Source organism: Harmonia axyridis, chromosome 1 (genome assembly GCF_914767665.1).
Source record: "Harmonia axyridis chromosome 1, icHarAxyr1.1, whole genome shotgun sequence".
Lineage (NCBI taxonomy): Eukaryota > Metazoa > Arthropoda > Insecta > Coleoptera > Coccinellidae > Harmonia > Harmonia axyridis.
In genome coordinates this window covers 19,528,938-19,543,566 of record NC_059501.1, presented here as the reverse complement: position 1 = coordinate 19,543,566, position 14,629 = coordinate 19,528,938, and positions in this window count along the sequence as shown.

The following is a 14,629-nucleotide window of genomic DNA, read 5'->3' as shown; positions in this document are numbered from 1 at the left end:
GTTGGTACTCCGAACTTTCCGCTACGGCTTTATCTGTCAATTCATCAATTTGCCTTAAAGAAATCAGTTCTGCCAACCAACATTTTTCAATGCAAAAATCACTAAATTATATTTATGGAAATATTTCATTAATTTCAATGAAAATGCAATGAATTAGAGAAAATAATGTATAATACTCGTACAGAAGGCTCATTCTACCACTCGTTCATTCCAAAACTCGCCACTTCGTGGCTCGTTTTTGAATTTTGAACTCGTGGAAGAATATCAATGCCTTCTGCACTTGTATTATAAATAACTATTCTGAACTTGGATAAAATGGCCAAGGATTTTTTATCAACGCCAGCATCTTCAGCTCCTGTTGAAAGACAATTTTCCAGTGCTGCTCTTACAGTTACAAAAACCCGCACTAGGTTAGGCGACAAATCTATAAGATGCCTCATATGTCTGGATGGAAAATTATGAAATCAAACAAAGTCTGGAGGTTTCTCAATATAAGGAAACTTATATATATTTTTTTAATTTTGTTATGATTTATAGCGATTTAATTTTGGTTGCTATTTCAAAAATATTGATATTTTGAGTTTTTTATACAATTAGTTTGATAAACAAAAGTATTTTTTGCAAGGTTTCCTCTCATTTCATCATTTTTTTTATGGATGTGACACTACACAATATAACTGCTAAAAATCAAGTAGCTTGATAGGATTCGAGTACTCGATAAATAAATACTTTACTTGACTTGAGATTGAAAAACTACTACTTGACTTGAGATTGGAAAACTACTTGACTTGATTTCAAGCCAAGTTCAAGTCAAGTAGCTCGAAAATCAAGCCAAGCCGTGAATCCCTAATAATTTCAGAACGGCAGGTTTATTGAGATGGAAATATTTAATTTAACACATTTTTAGTTTATTATTTCCAATCGACTTCTTTGTTAGTTAGTTAGTTTAGAATTTTTGAAATGACATTTTTATGATAGATTCGGATCTTGAATATCGCGGTGGAGAGGGATTACCACCACGTGGCTTCCCGCTAATCTGTCAAACATTAGGTACCCATTACCCTCTGGCGCTCCTGCAATGACCAAACTTTGTACGGTATACGAAGTTGTACATTCACATTGCTATTTACAAAGATATAAGTAGAGGGCAGCACTGTACGACAGTCGATAATTTGTTTTAACAAAATTTGAGTTTTACCTCTTTTGTTATGATTTTTTTGTGGGTTTTTTTCACGAATATTTTGAAAATATATCAGTGCTTTGTACATTGAACGAAGAATTTCCAAAATTTTTTTCAATCTTATTAAAAATATTGTAATTCTTTCTTTCTTGTTTTTTCTTCTTGTTTGAAAAAATTATGTGAAAACCTCAAATAAAGAGGTGGTTGTAGGACGAAAATTATATAAATTCGTTTCAAGCAGAGCAGTCACGTTGTGGTGTTCCCTCTTAAGTTTGTTAATGGTCAAAATCTGACTTATGTTGATGATGTAAGAAATCGAAACTGTGTGCATCGTTCAAGAACAACTGAGAATATTACTGCTGTTGGTTTGTTGATTCCTCATCGATCTTCGAAATTAGGCACTCCACAAACGACATTACAACGTATTTTACAGTTACAGTGTTAAGGCTTTCAAAGTTAAAGACGGCGCTACGTGCCATACAAGCAACGAAGCAATAGAAATTTTGCAAGAAAAGTTTCCAGGTCGTGTTATATCTAGCAGAAGTGATCACAATTAACCACCGAGATTTTGTGATTTAACATTTTTAGACTTTTCTCTTTAGGGCCACGTGAAAGATAAGGTCTATGCCAATGCTCCACAATCCATTCAAGACCTCAAAGATGGAATTCTGGCGGCCATTTGGCTGATAGTGTTTTGCATCGTTAATGGCGTACCTTTCTCCATACAATGAAATAAAATCCATTATTTTTTCTTGAAATATACTAGTTTTTTCTTAAGATACAAATGAAACCTTTTATTGGAAAAACCTTCATGTAATGAAATTTCAAAATTGACGATATCAAATTGTGTGCCAATTATCTGTTTCCAAAGGCGCGAAAACATTTCAAAGGCCACTATAATGTTGCTGTTATTATTATTAAGATCTTGTATTCATGTCGGTTGCATTCTTTCCTACAAACAATTTTTTATGGGAAATAATAATTAAACCGAAAAAACGCATCCAGTGCTAACGAAATGTTTCGGTATAATTTAACCTGACGAGGAATAAAAAAATCATACAATTTTTTATCCATTAATTTCCCTGCTCGAAGTTATCGCAGAAATTCACGCAGTAACTTATACACCGCATTCTTGATTCCTGACGATTAATTAAACACTCCCACTCTACCCTTTTTATCTACATGTTCATAAAAAGCACCTATTTTCGTCTACCGTAATTCCTTATCCACCATTTGGGGGTAATTTAGTGGATTACGAGCAGGTCTAATATTTTGGGGTTCTGGAACTTTTTTTAAAGTTTAACTTTTATCGTAACTTGTAATTACTGCGGTGTTTAGGGAAAAAAATGATAAGTGGACAAGAAATTATGTTTTTGAGCGCTCGTTCAGCGAACAAATAATTTCGTCATAATGGTCAGACAATAAGATTTGACTCAGTGATGACGAATCCGTCCCCAAATTCGATTGTGCCCGTCCATCCAGCCCTATACACCACGACTAGGGGTTCCATAAATATAACAGCTCGAGATATTGTTTTTTATTTGATGTAAAAGTTGCAGATTCGATCGAGATGAATATTTACACTTGGATGTTGAATGACAATTTGGGCCTCGTTCCACCCTAGAAAAGTCAAAAAGAATATCTAAAAAAATTCTCAAAATTTCCTTGAACACAAAACACATAAGACTGAGATTTTGGGTTTATAATATAAAATAATAATTTCAAGCTGCGAGTATAATTTCGAGGTGATCACATCATCTAGGCCATAGAAAGAATACCATAGGAAATTCAGGAATAATATCGAAAACACTCAATACATATACTTGATATTTCAAAGACAGCATTCGAAATTTTTTCGTGTATATGTAGAAATCCAATTTCAAGCTTCGTCCAACATTTTGAGTCAATAGCGGCCTCAAAACCATAGAAAATTCTTCGCAAAAATTAAGAAAACACTGACGTGAACTCTGGTCTATACGCTCTATTAGTGATGACGTCACACACCGCCATTTTAGTTCTTCTGTCAGTGTTCCAATATCCAAACAAACAAATTGTCATTCAAATTAGTACGTTGTCGTTGAAGAAATTGGCTTATTCATATAAATAAGATTATTTAAGGATAAACACGGCTTTTTACAAAATCTGGGGAATGATACAGGATTCAAACTTACTGGTATTAACCTCGTTCCTTCTATCAATTAATACTGAAATCCTCAAATACTCCTATTTATGAAAATAAGCCAATTCCTCCAACGACACCGAACTAATTTGAATGACAATTTATTTGTTTGGATTCCGAATATTGACAGGAGAACCAAAAATGGCGGTGTGTGACGTCACACTAATAGAGCGTATTCCAGGTCGTGGCTCAACCGTTGGGTCAGGTAACGATCATTTCCCTAGTCACGGTTAAAATGGTCTGATACAGAATTTGAACAATGATAAAGAGATGAATCTTTCCCTTACAAAATTCAACCAACAAAGTGATAATAAATTCTATTGAGTTTAAGTACGTTCTCTGATACTATTTTTTCATAGCATGTCTCTTTGCAGATTAATTGAGTGATTGTAGCAGGCGCGGATCCACGGGGGGGGAACTGGGGGAACGTTCCCCTCCCAAATGGCCCGGGCACCTCTTAAAATTTGCCGGCCCGTCTAGAATTTGACATACTAAGGCTCAAATAATTACAAGATCAAGCAAAAATGTAATTTGACGCAATTTCTGAAACAAAGATGTTGAAAGTACGGATACGGAATGGAAATGCAATAAGGTTAGAAATAATATGAATATGGACCAATATATAGGTTCAAACGTTCCGCAATAAACACGTACACGTTCAAAGATGCCGCAATTGGGTCATAAATATTACTGTCGCGCGTCGGCATGTGATTCTCTGCTTACCCCGATTTCCAAGAGTTTTTTTGCGCTTCATAAATCTTGTTGGTATCTCTTTGACAAACCATCTATTTTTGTGTGAAGTGTGGCTTCTTTGATGGGTATAGATCTTCAGGCGTTATCTCTGATATTTCAGCAATTGTTTTTAATTTCAATTCACCAATCAGAATTATGAACCCCAAGAAGAGGGAAAGGGAAAAATATATGAATACCTACTACGAGTGTAGACGACCAGAATAAGCAGTTGTTTTCTATTTATTAATTTGTATATTGTGAAATTTTTTTGTGACCCCAAAATATAATTGTTGTATTGTACTAGGAAAAATTTCGTCTCAACAAGGCTTTGATGTTCTTATTTTTGTTCACCTGCCCAATATGAATATAAACCTCTGTTTGTATAATGGTAAAGATTAAAATATTTCATTGGTATTCAACTAATGTTAAATGAATATAATTCTACCAATGCAACAATTTTTGACATGGTGCTGTAGTAACATCTGGAATCGAACAAATTTTTATTAAAATCATACCTCAAACTTTGGCTTTTTGCATTTCAAATCACGTTGAATCTAAATCTGCAATAAAAAATTAGTTTATCCGCCTTACGCTAGCCTTTTAGTTCGTCGAGAGAGGAGGGGGCGAGTGTGATTTTCCCCGGGGCCATGATTATTGGCAGCCTGTAATTTTCAGAATTCCATCAACAAAACAATTCCTGAGTGATTTTTTTTTACTTATCACATGAAACATAACAAGACGTTGAATATTTATTTTATATCGGGTCGAGGCCCTCCGCCTACCCTTAACATTATCTATTCCTCTTATTCGGGTGTAATGATGTTTTGAGTTACCTACTCAATACGAGGTTTACCTACGATGCAGTCTTTTGGAACGGATGGCAATAAAAAAAGACAATTATGAAAGAATAATAACACGTGCATGCGAAATATTTCCTCTTTGTTAGTACTTTGGAAAAAAGGACCTGAAATATGATCTTCAATAAAAGCAGGCCTACTTGCCAATATATTTCCTATTTTGTTCATCATGAGAAATATTTAGCTTTGTTGAATAATCATAGGAATGGATTGCTAAAATTGGAGGTATAAAGGAATATGAGAGATTCCTTGGATAATAAGAAAGGCCAATAAATATGGGCCCGTTAACGCTTTGTTTTCGAGATACAGAGTGTTTCTTGTAAGTCTTGTAATCTATTTTTTTGTGATGATTATACCAGTTTATCAAATCTTTCTTCATCTTCGCTACAGATGCGGTAAATAAGTATCAAAAATTATAATAAAATTTATTCATCATAGCTTATTAACTGGATCTTCGTTATAAGTTGGCTTTTTCTGAGTATTAGGTACTAGAGAATAGTTTGAAATTTTTTTCTAGAAATCAGTAGCAGATAGGACAGAACTACAAGAATCCAAAAAGTGTAGTACTCGATCAAAGTTTCTTTCAACATTTTTCTAAACTACCTGTAGTCTTCCAAAAAAAAGTTCTGGAGGAAAAGAGCGGGCACTGTTCCAGAAAAACTATCACCCTGTAGATTTGTATTCAAAATTAGTATACTCGTATCACATGATGAAAACTTTAAATTAGAATATCTATGCCAAATTCAAGTTAAATATCTTGTAAAGCACAGGTGCTATGAGAAAAAACTTGAAAAAATCAAACTCCAAATCTGGAAAACAAAGAGTGAACCTGTGTTAGATAGTTATTTGGGCTGTTTCCATCATCTGTGCGGTTGGATGTTTCCGACGTTTCGGCAAGCATTCGCCTGCCGTCTTCAGGGTGGTGGTCCTGAGAAGGACCGATTGGGTGGTTCTGAGAAGAACCGTTTGCCAAACTTGGTCTGTCTGGACTTGTACGCACCATACTTTTTTCGATTTCGTATGAGGGTATCGGGGTTTGAACCTTAGTCGAATCGGTTGCAATCCTTTAACTCTCACCACTAGTCTACAGAAGCAGGTTACCTGCTTCTGTAGACTAGTGGTGAGAGTTAAAGGATTGCAACCGATTCGACTAAGGTTCAAACCCCGATACCCTCATACGAAATCGAAAAAAGTATGGTGCGTACAAGTCCAGACAGACCAAGTTTGGCAAACGGTTCTTCTCAGAACCACCCAATCGGTCCTTCTCAGGACCACCACCCTGAAGACGGCAGGCGAATGCTTGCCGAAACGTCGGAAACATCCAACCGCACAGATGATGGAAACAGCCCAAATAACTATCTAACATATAGTCCATCATCAATATCAAGACAACAATTAAAGAGTGAACCTAGTGTCATTTCAAGAGGTCCATTTTGAAGTAAAAGCTTGTATCTTTCTATGATTAAATGACATAATCTACTGAACACAAGTGACATAGAAAATGTCAAAAAACTAATACACTTTGTTACTTTATACACTGTGTCCGTAAAGTATGGAACAAATTCATTTTTAGCTAAACAGACCATTTTAAGAAATAATCGTGAAACACGTCGATTTTTTAATTTAATTTACCGTATTTTAAAATGATAATCTAATATACAAGGTGAATCACTTTCGAGTAATGACGTCACTGTCATTTTTTTTAAATGGAACACCCCCATTTCGTCTCAATTTTCCGATTACTTTATCTGAGCTGATTCCAAAAATGTATCACATGTTGATTCCAATTGGTCCTGTACCAATTGAAATCAATATGTGATACAGTTTTGGAATACAAAACTATGTATTTTTGTCCATCCTGTACCAATTGGAATCAAAATGTGATACATTCTTGGAATCAGCCCAGCGAGAGTAATCGGAAAATTGAGACAAAATGGGGGTGTTCCATTTGAAAAAAATGACGGTGACGTCATTACTCGAAAGTAATTAACCCTGTATATTAGATTATTATTTCAAAATACAGTAAATTAAAATAAACAATCGACTTGTTTCACGATTATTTCTTAAAATGGTCTGTTTAGCTAAAAATGAATTTGTTCCATACTTTACGGACACAGTGTATAATTTGAAAATACAAGTAAATGTATGGGGACATTTTTTATTCTATTCATTTCATCTTCAATACATTTTTTGAAAACCCATATTAATAAACGGCAAAAAAATGACGTCCCAAAATGGCGGAAGTATCGAAAAGTTCCCCCCCCAAAAGTGGGTCCTGGATCCGCGCCTGGATTGTAGTCGATAATGATTGAATTTCGAAGGCACATATTTTGAAAACTAAGGGACCATGAAGTTCAGACTGCCAATTTGTGTTCATAATATTGAATAGAATATTTTGAGAAAAAAAAACTATAATATTAGAAAACGTTGATCATTTTTGAAATATCTTTATAAAATAAACATCAAATTGTAAACACGATCGAGCAAAAATCTACTACTAGCTTGTAATTGATGGTTTCCTTTCCTGGAGTATTCTTTTGAAATTTGCAAAAATCTAGTTATCATCGGAGATCTGGAGAATACGCCGGGTAGTCAAGCAGTTGAAAGCGCAGTTCGTTCAATTTGACTATAGTTGTCAAGGATATGTGACGAGGAGCATTGTCAATACACGAAACTCGATTTAATCAATTTTTCAAACAACATCAAATGTATCGTCACTCAACCTACAATATGTCGATCCAGACTTAACTCTATGTTCCGAAATTTCGACAAATCTTTTGACGTGTTAATTCATCTTTGAGCATGTTCGAAAGCTGAAATTCCATCTAACACAGTAGCGATTTGGCGATATTTTGAACTCCCCTAGGAACCCATTCATCCGGCGTGATTTATGTCTCCCTATTACTCCCGGACTTGTAGACACGACCACATCATGCCATCCAGATCCTGCTGGATGCGTTGTTCCAACTCCGACCCATCTACTCTGTCCGTAATTAAGATTAACACAGGCACTTAGTGGGACGTTCTATGTTTCGTCGCAAGTCATATATATTGTTACAGCCGGTCGCGGACCGAACAGTGACGTATCAGGGGGGGGGGTTTAAATGGGGGAACTGACGAAGATGGAGTATTTGATTGATGGAGACTTGGGGGAAATTCACATAAAATATAAATCTCGATAAATTTTCCTGAATAATTATAAACAGAAATATATTGATTTTATTCTATTACGAAATGTTTCGCTGATATCATTGAGTATTAAACATAAATAGAGGGAGTCACGTGTCCCCAAGATGGTTAGATTACATTGTCGGATTGTGATATATTTTCGAATCCATAATTATACTATATCGTTATGAATGTGAATATATTGAATGAAATATATTTATTTGAGTGATTCTCAATTAAATATGCAAATTTGAATATTTGAAATCCGATATTTTTTCTAATTGTTGAATTTATAATAATCAGAAATTTTATTATTTTCTGTACCTACCTGCTGAAATCCAAGGTTTGGCATCTTTTGCTCTCCTAGTGTCATCCTTTGTTTCACGTCGTTTGGCGCGCTTGAACTTTGTTTTCTGAGTTTCTGATATATTTAGGTGTAGAATCCAGTTAGTTCCCTGTAACTAATTGAGATGGTCAACCGGATGCTTGGAGACCTATTAATTTCTTCAAGTGTCGAGGGCATGACACTTTCAATGACTTTACAGGGAACGAATTGTAATTGTACATAATGTAAAAAGGATGTGTTATTCTTCGAGGTGTCGAAGATATGTCAAGAGTTATAAATCTTGAAGAGATTCATTAGGGGGTTGATAAGGTTCGAAGACAACACGGTCGTACCAGATGTGTTACATCTGTTTATCAGGTTCTAGTCCTTCTAGAATATTCGATTTCCAGGAATCCGCGAAGATCTTTGTGGGCGGTACGGCAAAGCTCTTATTGGACTAGGGGATGGTAGTTTCCCCTAAGGGTGTGGCCAAGACGAAAAGAAGGGAGGTAAATATTCGAGACAGGGTAGTTCCAATCGGCAGAGAGAGACAGTTTAACTTAAGTCGAAGACGAGTCAAGTTCGGGCGGTCAACTTAAGACGTAAGACGAAAAGACGTTTCGCGGACTAGATTAAGACAAGTCGCGAACAAGTTAAAGACGAGACGACCGAAAACTTGAAGTACGACGAAGACGTGATAATCCAAGACGTTTCGAGTAATTAAAACTAGAGTTAAAGACGAAATTCAGTACCGTAGTGAGGAACTTGTAATTAAGGCGTAATTAAGATCTTCTCAATACTGAGTTTATACTGTATAATTGTGGCTTTGTAAATAGATGTTAATAATTCATATAAGTTTAATTATTACAAGTCCAACAAAGGTAATCGAATCATACCTCTAGACGATCGATTAACCAAGCCTACATAGGTATTCATCTAAATATATTTTGAGTTGATGTGTAACGTTGATTCACTATGGGACATAAGGAGTGCGTTATTTGTGGAGAAACTAGCGAATTGAGTGAAATATCGTATCACTGATATGTTTATATTTCCGCACGCTTCATGCCAAATTTGAAGGTTCATGTTGGGGACAAAATTTACGTACTGAAAATGAGATATGCTCCCTCTATCTATGTTTATTACGCTCCCTCTATCTATGTTTTCTACGCTGAGGCTGATATGGAAGCTTCTGCAGGTATTAGGAAAAAATGTATACAATATTTCTATGACAACAGAACCGATCGGAATGAGCATGTATCCAAAAAACAGCTATTTCAAGCTTTGTCCAAAGTTTCGTGTTGTATAATAAAAAATGAATGAATGAAACCTAATATCCAAGTGAATTGTTAATGACATAATCTGACTATGAGATTTGTGGGGTCTTTCGAAATTGAATTTTCCAGTTATTTTCAATACAAGAAGCTTAAAATTTGCCAAAAATGCAAATTTCATCGAGATTGAATGTGTATTTGGATGAAAAAGGATAATTTCAAAGCTTCTTGGAACATTTCATATCTGTCGCGCAACCAGAACCATAGGAAATTCTAGGAGAATATTGACCACAAAACCACCAGAGTTTAGATTTCGGGAGTAAATAATATGAACTAGCAGTTTTGAGATCCGTGCAAATTTTGAGATTATTACTTCATCAGAACCATAGAAAATTAAAAAAACAATATTGCAAAAGAAATACTCAACATTTCCTTGATTATGGATTCAATTGGGTTGAGATTTTTCGTGTATATAAAAAATAACTATTCCAAGCTTCTTGCAAAGTTTCTTGTTGACATCATCGAAACCATGGACATTTCAAGAAAAATATCGAAACAAAATGCGGAAGGCACTGACTCGAAGTCGAGAACTTTTGAGCGCTTGTCATCCATGGGGCAGTTCCAGTTACCTGGATTTTAGCGTGTATATGTAGAAATCCAATTTCAAGCTTCGTTCAGAATTTCGTTTCAATAGCGGCCTCAAAACCATATAAATTCATCTTAAAAATTAAGAAAGCATTGACGTGAAGTCCGGTCTATTCCAGGTGGTGGCTCAACCGTCTGGTCAGGTTGGTGAAGTCAGGAAGCGATCATTTCCCTAGTCTTGGCTGAAATGGTCCGATACAAAATTTGAACTATGATAGAGATATGATTCTTTTCTCAACAAAATTCAACCAAAAAAGTGACAATAAAATGATATTGAGTTAAAGTATATTACCTCATACTATTTATTCATATTCATGTCTCTTCGCAGATTAATTGAGTGATTGTAGTCCATGATGATTGAACTTCGGGGCCCATATTTTGAAAACTAAGAGACCAGGAAGGTCGGACTTTCAACTTGTATTCAGAAGATTAAATAAATCTTCCAGCGAGTTGAAAGGAGTGAATATCAATATACCAAATAATGCAATTTCATATTTGCTCAGTTGTATCTGAATTGAGTTGGCTATGCTTTTTTCAAAGAGGAAATGAGAAAAATTCGTCTTCAAACTCTTCTAAAATGTGAAACCTTTATTTTATTTATCTAGGTTTGACATGTTTGGGCATTCGCTATCTTCAAAAACCATAAGGTGGTCATATGATACCACGAATCATATGACCAACAACAAGTGTCATCAAGTAAGATATGTATATCTTAAGTAAGATATGTATATCTTAAGTAAGATATGTATATCTTACTTGATGACACTTGTTGTTGGTCATATGATTCATGGAACCAATTCATCTTATGGTGTTTGAAGATGGCGAATGCCGAAATATGTCAAACCTAGATAAATAAAATTTAGGTTACACATTTTAGAAGAGTTTGAAGAAGATTTTTTCTTATTTCCTCTTTAATTGATCTCTTCGACATGGGATTTTACGAAGTATGCTTTTTTTACCCAAAAGAATAAAATACTCACTTTATATATTTTATTCTATCCACATTTTTGAGAGAGTAAAATAGCTTATTATAAACGGCTCGATATAAGCGGAAAATAAGTATCACAGAAATCCATTTCACTTTGTAGTGCCGTCAACACGTAGATCAGCCTCCAGATCTCTCCCTGGGCACGTTTCGCAACAGCGCCCGGAAGACAGCTGATTGACGTTCATCCCATACGCGTTTGATTCCGCTGATTGATTGATTGCAGCGATTGGCGGGGTATAAGGAACCGGAAGCCGCAACACTGTCACGGTGATCTTCCGCCATTAGGGAGGGATTTGGGCCTGAGGGTCGGCGGTTCGAATTGATTTCGGTGTCGAACAGGGTTAACGACACGTGTAGGGGTTGATGGTCCTTCGAGGGGGTATCGGAAAAATGATTCATGATGTTTTTGAGTGTGATTGAATAGTTGTCCGAATGTCGGCGGTGTAATGGGCTTTTTAGGGTTTCGTTGGATGAATGGAACTAATGGAACACTCGATGTCATGTCATAGTTGTTTCGCTCGCGTGGTTTATGGGTGATAAATTTACATACATGCAGTTGGATCATGACACAAAAATTGGGATGTAACTGAGTGATGAAAAACAATTCGCATAGCTCATAAGATTATCGCCAATCTAACAAGATAGGTAAGGAAATACTTTGCCAATCGGCATGGCAATCCTTGTTATCAGTTTCTAAGAAAAACAGCATTTGGAAGCAGGTGCGGATCCAAGTATGGCTTTTGGGAGGGGGGACTTTTAGACATCTTCGTTTCAGACATTGAGATAAATCAAATTTTTGCTGATCTTGTAATAGTTTTCTTCTTAGTATTTCAAATTCGAGGTGGGGGCTGCAAAATTTTAGTGGTTGATCAGGCCATTTGGGGGAGAACGTTCTCCCAGTTTTCCCTACCTGGATCCTAGCTTGCTAAAAAGTAATGTTATTGTAACACCATTATCTCTTGAAAAGTTTTACATATGCGCAACTTACACTGTATATCCGTGAAAACTGAAAGTGAAATATTCATATCTCAATCCGAATAACCATACCAAATGTGATCAAAATTGGGCAAGTAGAACGCGATATATTGAGATCCGGGAAAGCTAACGTCTACGAATGCGCGATAGATTTAGATAGATTCAATTGAGGAGGTTCCTTTTCAATGCGATCTAATGGTCTATTGTGCCCCTCAGCAGAGCTATTCCCTCCATAACATGATTTACAGTTCGCATTCCAGTTCCAGAGTTCTGATGAACTCTGGGATGACTTCAAGGAGGCTAATTACTCACTTCTACAAGTGTCGTGTTCAAAGCAGGTTTTGCGTTGGCTAGCGATGGCGAGGCATTCCGTCACCAAGTGATCCGGAGTTTTTTCCTCCTCTTCACAGAATCTGCACGAGTCATTTTCTGTTAGACCCATTCTCATGAGGTGTTTCCTAAGGCGACAACGCCCTGTGCGGAGGTGTAGCAAATTTTCACTAAGATCCAGATACTTCTTGGATCTTGCAGAGTCAAAGTTTCGAAGAAACTTTTCGGTGTGATCTAAACCAGGGAAGATTCCGCCAGTGTGTTCCTCTTTCGGTTGCGCGATATGCAACTTATATTGAAAAGAAGTTAAATTCCTACGGAATTTCTTCTGATACAATCTGCTCATTCATATACATTTTCATCAATAGTAGAATAGTAGATATCGAGATGGGTCTTAAACCTTAATCTGGAAGAGCTGAAATTCGTATTGGGTCATCTATGACCCAAACAGGATTACTGATTGCTATTAGGAAGTGACATTGCATCCTGAACTCAAAGCCTATTGTGCCCCATCAGAGTTGTTCTCACAACTGCTGCTATCTACTACTCGCCTTCCAGTTCCAGAGTTCTAATGAAATTCATTATCAAGGAGGTAACATCCTCACTCCTACAAATTTGTCGCCCAAAGCATTTTCAAGGTTGGCTTGCAATGACGAGGCATTTTGTATCTCATCAGTTTCTGATAACCGTATTCTCATTAGGAGCATCCTGAGGAGGCAAGTGCACTGTAAGGAAGCCAGTGAGATGATGTGTCATGTTTCCATGGAGATACTTCTTGGATCTGGCAGTGTTAAAGTCACCAATGAACTTTTCGAAGTGATTCATTTCTAAGGAAAAGGCATTCGTGCTTCTTTTCTTGCTTCTTTGAGTCCTTTGATTCCTGAATAACTAGGAACCCAGATTGAAGAGACCTTATTATTCCTACCCAAACAGATTAAAATCGAATGAGAAGTTCTCTTTCAAATGAAAATTTAGTATTTGTTATGGAATATCTGCGGATTACATGGATAGAAAAATGCATAAAATTTGCTACTTTGATTAGGTAAGCAAAGAGCTATAATTCGATTGAGTTAGAGTAGGACCAAGGAATAGAGACAGAAGAGAAAGTAAATATACGTCAAATCATATTTTGCATTCGATTGGTTGTACAAGTTATGATTAAAACCATAATAAATTGGCATTCGCAAAAATTGAGGGAAATTTCCCATTGTAGAAATTAACAAGAATTTTCGGACACAGGCTGACAGACAGACACAAATACAATTCGAATGTTATCGTGAATACGAACATAAGAGGGTCGAATCTTATCGCTTGCATTGCTAGCTCAAAATTATAAAATTACCGACATTGTGACGAAAAAATAAAGTAATCGAATTGAAAATGCTGAATCGTAAAAATAAAAAGAGGAATCATGGAATAGGTCAAACCTTGATAACAACATACGACGTCAACAGAATGAACCAACAGAAGGAAACTAAAGCCTTGAGCAAAAATAAAAGTTTTTTTAATTTAGTTCCAGCAATGAATGTAGAAGAAATATGTTGAAAGCCAAACCAAAAACGAAACGCGAATCACGAGATGAATTGATGAAATTAACGAGAACAAAAAATAATTTACCCAGTTGAAATGAAGAAAACGCATAAAGAATCAACAGTTGACTTCACTGAATAATAAGCATTTTAATAACCGTACAAAAATCGGTAATTACTGTTTGGATATTTCATGGTTAAACTTTGAGATCCGGCCAATTCGAAAAAACATAGTCTAGACACAACCGAATATTGGTTCGATCGAACCGAACAAAAACACTGCAAAAATCAACAAAACGAGTCATTAAAAACGGCGAGAATTACAGAACAAATCATATCTCTTCGACTGGATCGTAAAGTAAACGTTTACCCACGGAACGACCTCCGACTCAAACCGACCTGAAATAAAACACAAACAGAGCAGTCCGAGACAAAAAAATCTAATGA